Below are 9,893 nucleotides of genomic sequence, written 5' to 3'. Positions count from 1 at the left end.
TGTGGTGGAGGGCTGGATGCAGCAGGGCAGGGCTGGGAGATGTTCCAGGTGCAGACTCTCCCTCTCTCCCTGTTTCCCACCCTCTCGGGTGAGGGGACATGTCCATCTCTGTCCCCACAGCGCTCTGGGGTTGTGTTAACTCCCCTGGCCGTGCCGTGGCTGCTCAGCCGGGTGGGCCGTGGTGGGAGCGGGGCTCCAGCCCTGACGGAGGCACAGGCGGACACGCCGTGGGAGCCGGGCTGGCATTGCCATGGCAATGGAGATAACAACGGCAGCTGCCAGGCAGAGAGCAGGAAGGGCAGGGATCTCCTGCAATGCCACGGCCACACTCCCCCGTGCCAGGGCAGCAGAGGGATCCCAGCTGTGACATCCCCTGTCCGAGCTCTGCGATGGCCTGGACAGCAGTGAGCACGTCTTTGCTGCGGTGAAGCCCTTGGCACCCTTCACACCTTTGGCAGAGCCAGAGGCTGCACTGAGAAATACATAGAAATATAGATTTAAACCCTGCAACCTGCCCACTGCCAGGTTATAATTAATTCCCATTTGCACTTCCGTCCAATTTCCCTCACACGGCTCCTGACCCAGACCAATTGTCGTGTGAGCTTTCTGTAATTGCTAATCTTATCAAGCACATCAGCGTGAAGTGAGAACACTGCAATTAGCAGGGCCAGGAGCCACAGGTGAGCTGCTGCTCGCCGAGTGTTTGTTTCACCTGTGCCAGGGGAGGATGTGTGATGGCTCCAGGGCTTGCTGGGGCTGTTCCCTGCTCAGTCTGGGCAGGGATGGGATCCTCAAAGTGACTGAGACCACAGAAATGCTCAAACCACCGAGCACCAGGAGCTCCACAGTCCTGCTGGCAGCCTCTGCCGGGCTGGGGGCTCACCTTTCCCAGCCCCACATCACCCTGCTGCTGCAAGGACACCGGCAAAGGAGTCCTTAAACAGCCGCAGACCCTCTGAGCGGGCTCAGACAAACAAGGCACAAACCCGCAGGAGATCCTGCTCCGAGCTGCCGCTTGGGAACTGACGCGCTTTTTTGCGGACAATCTGTTCCCTCCCACTGCCCTGGCTACCTGCCCACCCCATCTCCCTGCAGAGGCGCAGGGCGGCGAGAGCGGGTCTGGCCACCGGGGCAACCCCATGGAAGCCCCCAAGGGCCGCAGGGCCAGGCTGGGCTGGAGGGGCAGTGCTGGCAGAGCCCGGGACCAAGCCACGGCTGCAGAGCAGCAGCCGGGAGCAGAGAGCAGCCCTTCACTCTCCCAGATGTTCCTCACATCAGGCAGTTGACCCTCAGCTGGGGCAGGTGGGCTCACAGGATTGTCTGGGAGTGGCCAAACGCGTCGTGGTTTTGTGGGGAGTTTAGAGGTGCCTCGGGCACCGCTGACACCAAACACCCCCGAGGCGCAGCGCGGGGGCTCAGACAGCCCCGAGCTGCACTCCCGGGCGCCGGGAGAGCATCGCAGCGCCGGCTGCCCCGCCGATGGCACACGGCAGGGGGTGGCAGGGTCCCACCCTCGTCGCAGCTGTGGAGTCCGTGGGGTGGTGTTGCACGGGCGCCCACCAAAACCTCTCGCTTCGCCACCCCCAGCCGTCTGTCGCTGCTGACACTCACCGACAGGAATAAACTCCAACACCTACCATATGCTTTGCTACTTCTGCTGCCTGCTCTCACTTGTTACTATCTATTTTCAAAGCTGGGGGAGCCTCTGCGTGGGGCGGCTGTTGGGCCAAGCCCCGGCAGTGGGGAGATGAGCTACGGTGGGGTGCTGGTGTTTCTGGCACAGATGAACTCAGGGGATCTCTGGTGGTCTCAGCCCTGCTCTGTGAGCAACTCCTGCTCTCCAGCACTCCCCATGTGGGCACCAGCTCTGGTGCTGGCTGGGCCAGCTGCTGTGGCAGGGGTTTGGGTGCTGGTGGAGCCGGCTGGTCCTGTCCTGCCCTGCCCAAGGGGCTGGGCACGCTGGTGGTGTGACCCTTCCCTGCTGTGTCCAGGCACTGCCCACGGGCTCACCGGCCACTGTCGCAGCTCAGCGGGCACTGACAAAGCTCCTGCTTGTCACGTCCTGGGCTCCATCCAGCCCACTCGTCCCTGGCCAGGAGCAGGACACCCAAGGCCTGACCGCTCCCTGAGTTGTTCCCTGGCACAGCAAGAAGCCAGCAGGATGGCTCCAGGTTCTGGGTGTGGGAGCTGCATCCTCCGGACTGTCCCCAAGGAAAACCTCAGGGAAAGGTGCAGTGAGCAGCTGTCAGCGTGACCCGCTGGCCGTGGGGACTGGAGGATCCTGTGCAGGGATGGGCACAGCCCTCCCCTGGCACGACAGAGATTTAATCTCAGTGTCGAGGCACCGTGAGCAGCGTCTCTTCCCCACTCTGAGCTGCTCTGTGTGTTTACGACTCTCACATCCATGAAAACTCATCTTGTTTCAGGAGTGGATTCATCTCAGCTCATCCTCCAGGTGCCAGAGCTGGTGTTGCTGTAAACGACAGAAGATCTTTACAGAGGAGCTCGGCTGGGCTCAGCCTGTGCCTGTCCTGCCTCCTGCACTGTCACCACTCCCGGGGCACGCAGGGGACAGGCGGCTGTGCGTGAGCAGAGCCCAGCGCCGGCTTCCCCGGGGCACCCCGCGTCCCGCCCCGAGTTTTAATTGCACCATGCCGCTTTGATTCCTGGCTTTAATTACAGCCTAACGAGGCCCGGGCAGCAGGAGAGGAAAACATCAAGCTTAAAGGGAAACAAATCGGGAGAGAAAAGAACATTTACTGGTGACTAATAGGTCCGTGGCTCGGCGTGTGTGTTTGCCTGCCACAGAGCGGGACGTTGCCAGGAGGAGGAAAGGGGATTTCTTCCCACTTGGCAAGCCGAGCCACACAGAGCAGTGCAAGGAGAGCAGATTTTTCCTGGGCCCATGCCGTTTCTGTGTTATTTTTAACACCCCTTGCACAAAAGCTGAAACCCATCCTGAGCTCCGGGTAAACAGAGAAGATTTTGCCTGCTTTCCCAGGCAGGGTCGGGGCTAAATAATCGGATGGTGACAAATGAGCACGTTCACACACTGCACTGGTGGCACCAGAGGAGACTGAGACTGATTTGGTGAGAGGAAAGGATGAGAGTTTCTGGTGCCGGCACCCAGAGCAGCCACCACCCTCACCGAGTGCCACCATGCTGGGTGAGGATGGGGCAGGGTGGGGAGATTGTGGTGCTGGGAGTCCCTGAATATGAGTCCAATTCTCTGCCCGGGTCTCCCTGGGCTTACCTCATGCACAGGGCCCGGCTGTGCAGCACCAACCCAGCGTCCCCAAGAGCTGCTCGGGGGTGGCTGAGGTCCCTCTGTGGGCTGAGGCCAGGGGAGCTTTGCTGTGCTGGTGAGGGATGCCAGGGACAGCTCCACAGGCAGGGGACAGAGGGTGGTAGCAGGGACACGGGGATGGGGACAGGGATGAGGGCATGTCAGGATAGCTCAGTGGTGCTCCTGATGCCCACGCTGCTCAGCACCATCCTGCTCCTCTCCCTTGGCCTCTGGGGTGGCCCCACAGACATTTGTGTGGCTCCAGCATGGCTGCCTGGGCTGTTCTCCCTACACCAGCGAGAGCTGGGATCTCATTAGTGAGCTCTTGGACTTTGAGCATCTTGGAAAACAGTGCTTGCTAATAAGAGAAAAAGAATGACAGCAAATAAGCCCAGCCACAGGAACATGGCCTTTTCATCCAGCATTTTTTATTCCCCCACATTCTCCCCCCTTCCCTTCTTCGCCAGTGGATTGAAGCCACAGTAATAAAATTATTAAATATAAAATAAAAAAGATGTAGCCCCCACCTCGATGCGGCAACCATGGAAACTGGATCAAGGGGACACCTGTACATTTCCATTCCGGGCTCCTGCTTGCTGAATATACAGAGGAGCACTAATTAAAACCCCAGTGAGAATGACAGGCAGAGGGAAGGAGCCGGCCCTGGGAGGGGGCTGTGTGGCTGGGAGGTGCTGCTGGTGCAGGGATGGGTCCTGCCAGGTGTCCAGTGAGCCTTAAAAGCCACCAGATGTTTCCAGCTCTCTCCAGGTCCTGGATGTGGAACAGATGCTTGCTGGACCCCAAACACTGTGCTAGCAAGGTGACCCCAACCCTGATGCACCCCTGAGCACGAAGGGACCATGAGGACCCCACCTCAGCCCCAGGGGTGATGCTCAACAGGGCAGGGCAGAGCTGGTCCTCGGTGATTTTGTGCTTTTAACCATTTCAGCGAGAGGAAGCTCCCTGATCTGGCACGTGAGCACCCAGGAGGAAAAGGCTGTGTTTAACCTGCAGGTTTATTTTTACTGACAGCAAATGGCAGCGCCTGGAACATTCCCCTCTTTGGAGTTAATTTTTACTGAAGCTCAGTTTTAGTCATTGTTGTCTAAATCTGACTCCTCCACATTTATCCCACGGAAAAAAAAAGCTCCCGCAGCTCAGCCCTCAGGCTTTCAGTGGCCCCAGGGCTGGTGCGCGATGCCCGCTGCTGCCAGCCCTCAGGGCTGATGGATGGGGAAAGCTTTTCCTTTCATCACAGCAGACGTCAGGCTGTCCTCTTCCTGCCAGCGGAGAGCAGAGCGCTGAAACCCTCTGATTGCCCATGGACCGTCTCAATTCACTCCCCAAGTGTTCCTCCCAGCCGGAGCCCAAAGCGGGGCCATCAATCAGCGCCAGGGGCTCACGCTGCACGGTGGCTGGGGCTGGAGCCAGGGCTCTCCGGTCACTTTGCCGGGCTGTTTTCCCAGCAGGCTGCTCATTTCTTCTGTGTGAGCTGTGGAGATGACAGAGCGTGCTGTGCAGGTGACGATCCTCCTCCTCCTCCTCTTCCTCGGCTCCTCTCCCGCTATCAGGACACCCTGGAACAGCACAGGGACACCCCGGGCAGGGCGCCTGTGCTGCCGCAGCTCCGGAGCCGGGCTCTGGCTCCACAGACGAGGCACAGCCGGACCAGCAGCTCCCACCAAAGCATCGTCCCGCGGGGCTCTGCCGAAGGGGCTCGGCTTGGGCAGAGAGCGCAGGCACGCAACTCAACTTTGGGGAGAAGAAAATTCCTCGTTTCCATGGGAACCGGAGGAGGAAAGTTTCTGGGGCTGCGGTTGGGATTGTGCCAGCCAGGCGAGGCAGCGGGACCCCGAGGCAGCCACCTCCCCCCTCTGCTCCTCGGGCATCCACTGCCTGTGCCCCCATGGGTGCCCCCTGAGATGAGGGGTGCGCCGGGACTCCTCCCCTTCGGAGCTGTGTCAGATGTGATCTGACATTTAGCTCTCAGCTCGGCGAGGAGATGCAGAGATAACTCTAATCTGCTTTTCTCCTCCTCACGCTCTCCCTGGAGGCAAAAGCTGCTGCTGGGAGAGCAGGGGGGCTCTGGCAGCTCGGCACAGCAGCACCACAGGCTGTGCTGGGGATCTGGAGGGTCCCGAGGAGCCGGAGGTGTCCCGGCAGCACCACGCCCATGCTGTTCCATCAGGCGGTGAGAGCTGGAGCTCCTTGGGGACATCCCAAAGGCTGCAGGGACAGAGCAGCACCCCGAGCATGGCAAACAGCCCCCAAGTCCAGGTGGCTGTGGCACTGCCACCCTGCCCACCGGCCCTGCCACACCACCACACCCGTCACCCGTCTGCAGTCGAGTGTCACAGCCACCCTGGCCTGTGACTCTCTCTTTCCTGGTGCCTCAGCTCCAATTAGTGAGGGCCCTATTAATTTTTTCCACTTAGCAGCTCACGTCAGTGTCAAGCCGGCAGCGTGAGCAGCAGGAGGGAGCCGGGGCGGAGGGGAGACAGGGTGTTGGGATCAACCCAGTAATGAGGCACGCAGGGGGGTGAGCCTGGCCCGGGGTGGGAAGGAGTCCCTGAAGAGCAAAACCATCTCAGCAACCCTCCCTGGGCTGTTGGTCCAGGTCACAGACCAGGTTTGGCAGGGATTTGAGCCATTTTTGGAGGCTCCTGCAGCTACAGGCAGAGGCTGATCCCCAAAACCCCCACAGCAAGGTCCAACCCTCACCACTGGCTTCTGCCTGGGGCAGCACCACCCTTCCCCCCTGTGGGTCCCACGGGGTGAAGCCAGCACAACTGAGACCCCCGAGACACCCCCTGGCCACTGGAGACTGCCTGGAGCAGGGGCTTAATGATGTCTCCAGATGGAGCTGACCTTTCCACCTTTCCACCTTTCAGCTTCACCTGCAACTCCCTTTTCCCTGCCATTATCTGCATGGATGCCTGTGGATTTCATTTCCATATTCATGGTGTTTTAATGACCCTGTAATATCTTTATGTTCTGCAATTAAATGTGGAATCTTTTTTTATTTTTTTTCTTCCTTCTGCAGATTAGCATCTGCAAAGGATCATTTGTGGCATTTGAGCAGAGGAAGGGAAGCCTGTTCAGGGGGGAGACGGGGTTAATTAAACTTCTGAGCACAGCAGGCTCCACTGCCAAATATCCTCCTTCCAGTGGGATCAGTGAGGATGAGGAGGGAGCAGCTCTGGGCTGCTTTACAGTCAGATGACTGGGCTGCCCCTGGGGCAGCTCCTGTGGGTGTTGGAGTGGCTTTAAGTCGTGCAAGAACACACAAGGCACACGTGTGCACGCACAGGGCTCCAAATCTGCATCGAGATCGCTGTCGTGGGCTGCAAACCAGGGCTGGAGAGCTCTGGTGTCACCCCAGGGCGGGCAGGGGCCGCTGCAGCTGGGGCAGGCAGGCTGTCCTCAGAGTCCTGGCGAGGCCATTAGAGCTCCTATCGCTCCATCTCCATCCCGGAGGCTAATGGACATCTCTGCCGCTGCACCACCCCCTCCCTGGGACGGTAATTGGGTTTCAGCCCTGTGAGATGGATGGAGCCAGGCTGAGAGTGGAGCAGGGAAGAACAGGAGGGAGCAGAGGCAGCTCTGAGCAGGACAGAACCTCCTTGCCCTCCCAGCAGCTCCTTCCCCTCTGCTCCAGCAGCCCCAGACTTTTTCTGAGGCGTCTCACATGGTCTTGCAGGACGGCTGGGGACAGTGCTCAAGTGGTGTCCAGGGGGTCTCAGCTCCTCCCCGATGGGACACAGTGACCACCAGCAGCCCCAGCATCCTCCGTGCCTCCCACACAATCTCCCCCTCCCTCTCCCCTGGTCCTTTTGAAGCTGCAGCTGTGAACAAGATGTTGTGAGTGTGAGGCCCAGGAGTGGCGTGTTTGGCGCATTGAATAAAGATGGGGACGAGAAATGCCTTCTCCTGTGGCTGTTTGATGTGAAGAGCAGCACTGAATTCATTAGGAATGCTGCCAGGCACCACCACAGCCCCTGTCAGCATCCAGGCACTCAGAGCAACACAGGCTGGTGCCCTGTGAAGGTGCCACCCCAGGCAGGGGCACACACAGGCACATGGTCACACCTGGCCATGCCAAAGCAGCAGTGTGTGCACAGGGCTGGAAGGAAGGGCATCATCATCATCCTCATTCCAGGGATGGAAAGGAGGGCATCATCCCCTTCCAGGGGTTGGAAAGGAGAGCATCATCCCCATTCCAGGGGTTGGAAAAGAGGACATCATCCCTATCCAGGGGTTGGAAAGGAGGGCATCATCCCCATTCCAGGGGTTGGAAAGGAGGGAATCATTCCCATTCCAGGGGTTGGAAAGGAGGGAATCATTCCCATTCCAGGGGTTGGAAAGGAGGGTTGGAAAGGGGAGCATCATTCCCATTCCAGGTGCCATCCAAGCCCACACACCCCTCCAAACCCTGCTGCCACTGGGTTGCAGCTGTCGTGGACAAGGTGCCTGCACAATCCCACCTTTATCCACCCCACAACGCTCCCACCCCTCCTGGGTGATGCAGGGGAAGAGGGGGACTGGGTGCAAGCTCCATGCCAGGACACAGAGGCACAGGATGGGGGTCTTGGCTGCAAGGAGGGGTGTGGGACTGCCAGGCTGCTCCCTCCCGGTCCTGCCGCCGCCTCCCGCTGCTCCAGAAGGATGCAGCGTTTTATCATCATCCTGTGAGGCTGACAGGCACCAGAATTAATGAGTTCCTCATCAGCGCTCCCTCATTTAGCTCCCTCCCTCGGGGTTACACACCCACAGCCCCCAGGCAGCACGGAGGGAATGAAGGGGGGTGTTGCTTGCAGGGCTGAGTGTGCAGGACACGTGCACAGGTAAACAAACACACCTGTGTGCCCGGCCAAGGGCTGGTGGGGACAGAGCCAAGGCTGGAAGGGGTCAAGCTGCCCAACCAGGTGGATGAGGGGTTCCTGGGGTGCCCTGAGCCATGGGGACACGGAGACCCTGCCCTGGCAGAGGGGCACAGGGACCCAAGTCCGGGCATAGCTGGCCTCCACACACCCCTCATCAATCATCTGCTATTAATTACTGACCAGCAAGAAACATTTGCCCCCAGCATGTGTTTCAAACTCAGGAGCTTCACTGACAGCAGGATTGACCCATCAGAAGCCAAGGAGCTGCGGGGAAGAAGCAGGTCAGGGGGACCCTGCACCATTCACCAGTAAGCAGCTGTTGTGCCCCTTTGTGGCTTTGTGTGGCTTTGCTGTCCCCTGAGCTGTCCCCCTGGCTGTCAGCACACATCAGAGCATGCAGGGGAAAAGATGTTCCTGTCCTTTCAGCTCTGGCCTTTTTGGAACGCTGACATCCTGAAAGGATTGGCCTTCCCAGGGGTGGTTTATTTGGCAGCTGTGCCGGTGCAAAGGCTGTGAAAGTGCAAACCCTCAGCGTGCCTGCTTGAATTGCTGTCAAACCACATCCTCCTGCCCGGACCCTGCGCTGCCAGCTGGGATTTCAGCACATGGGATGGCAGCCTGGGCGTTATCTGACCTGCAGAGCTCATCCCGAGTGTGCCTGCATTGAATTTACACCTGTAGGTATCACACCCATTTTTGTGAGCCCTGCAGAGACCGTGATATGACAAGTGTTTTGATTGTAAATAAATCACATTTGTGGGTTGTGACGACTTGAAGTGGAAGGAGGAAGGGAGGGAGGCAGGCTGGGAGGAGAGCAGGATGGGAAGGGAAACTATATGGAGATGATGCTCACCTCGACCCAGCCATCCCATCTCCTGTCCTCTCTGCCTCAGAAAAGCTGGAAAAGACCCCTGGAAGCTGCGTTGGGCAGCTGACAGGCACGGCAGATCCTCAGACACCGGGGCACAGTTCAGAAGTATCAACACTTGTCTGAAAGCCTACACTGGTGCGGTGTTTGCGAGTGGCAGAGCTCCATCTAGCATTGGTGAGAGCTGATGCCTCTCTAAAGCCTAATTCACAGCTGCTTTGTTAAGCCTCGGAGCTGTTCTGTCTGTCAGCAGCCTCAAACGACCGGAAACACGGAGTTTTTTATAGTCTGAGCTTGTCTGTGCCCTCCTCGGCACGGAGCCCACCCTGCACCCACGGCAGGACACAGCCCCACACAAACCTCCCCTTTCCCAGGCAGAGCCAGTCCTTTACCAATACTGACACATTCTATTTTCCTATCAACACTGCTTTTTTAACCCTGTAAACTCTCTTTTTTTTTTTTTTTTTAATCTACAATCCATTGTAGCTAAACACTCTGTGGCTGAGCTGCATCAAAGAAAAAGAATTTGCCCTTTGTCTCAGGGCTGCAAAGCTTTTCCGAGAAGCAGATTCACTTACCAGGCAGGGCACAGGTGGAGGAGAGAAAGGAGGGCAGGATTTAGGGCCACCCTGGTTTTGCAGGCAGATCAACCCTGGATTCAGCCAAAGCCACTTCACCCATCTGGGATTGTGTTGTCTCCACAGAGCAGCAATTGTACAAGAGCTGAATGAATGAATCACTTGCAAACACCTGAAGAGCCTGAACCACCCTGTATTCCACTGCCCTTCAGGCTTTTTAAAATGCCTTTGAAAATCTCAGAGTGAATGTCAGGCACTAAAATCTCTGATTTAGGATG

The sequence above is a fragment of the Prinia subflava genome, chromosome 8, assembly GCF_021018805.1.
Source record: "Prinia subflava isolate CZ2003 ecotype Zambia chromosome 8, Cam_Psub_1.2, whole genome shotgun sequence".
Classification (NCBI taxonomy): Eukaryota; Metazoa; Chordata; class Aves; order Passeriformes; family Cisticolidae; genus Prinia; species Prinia subflava.
The sequence above is the reverse complement of the archived record's forward strand: the minus strand, read 5'-3'. Positions refer to the sequence as shown.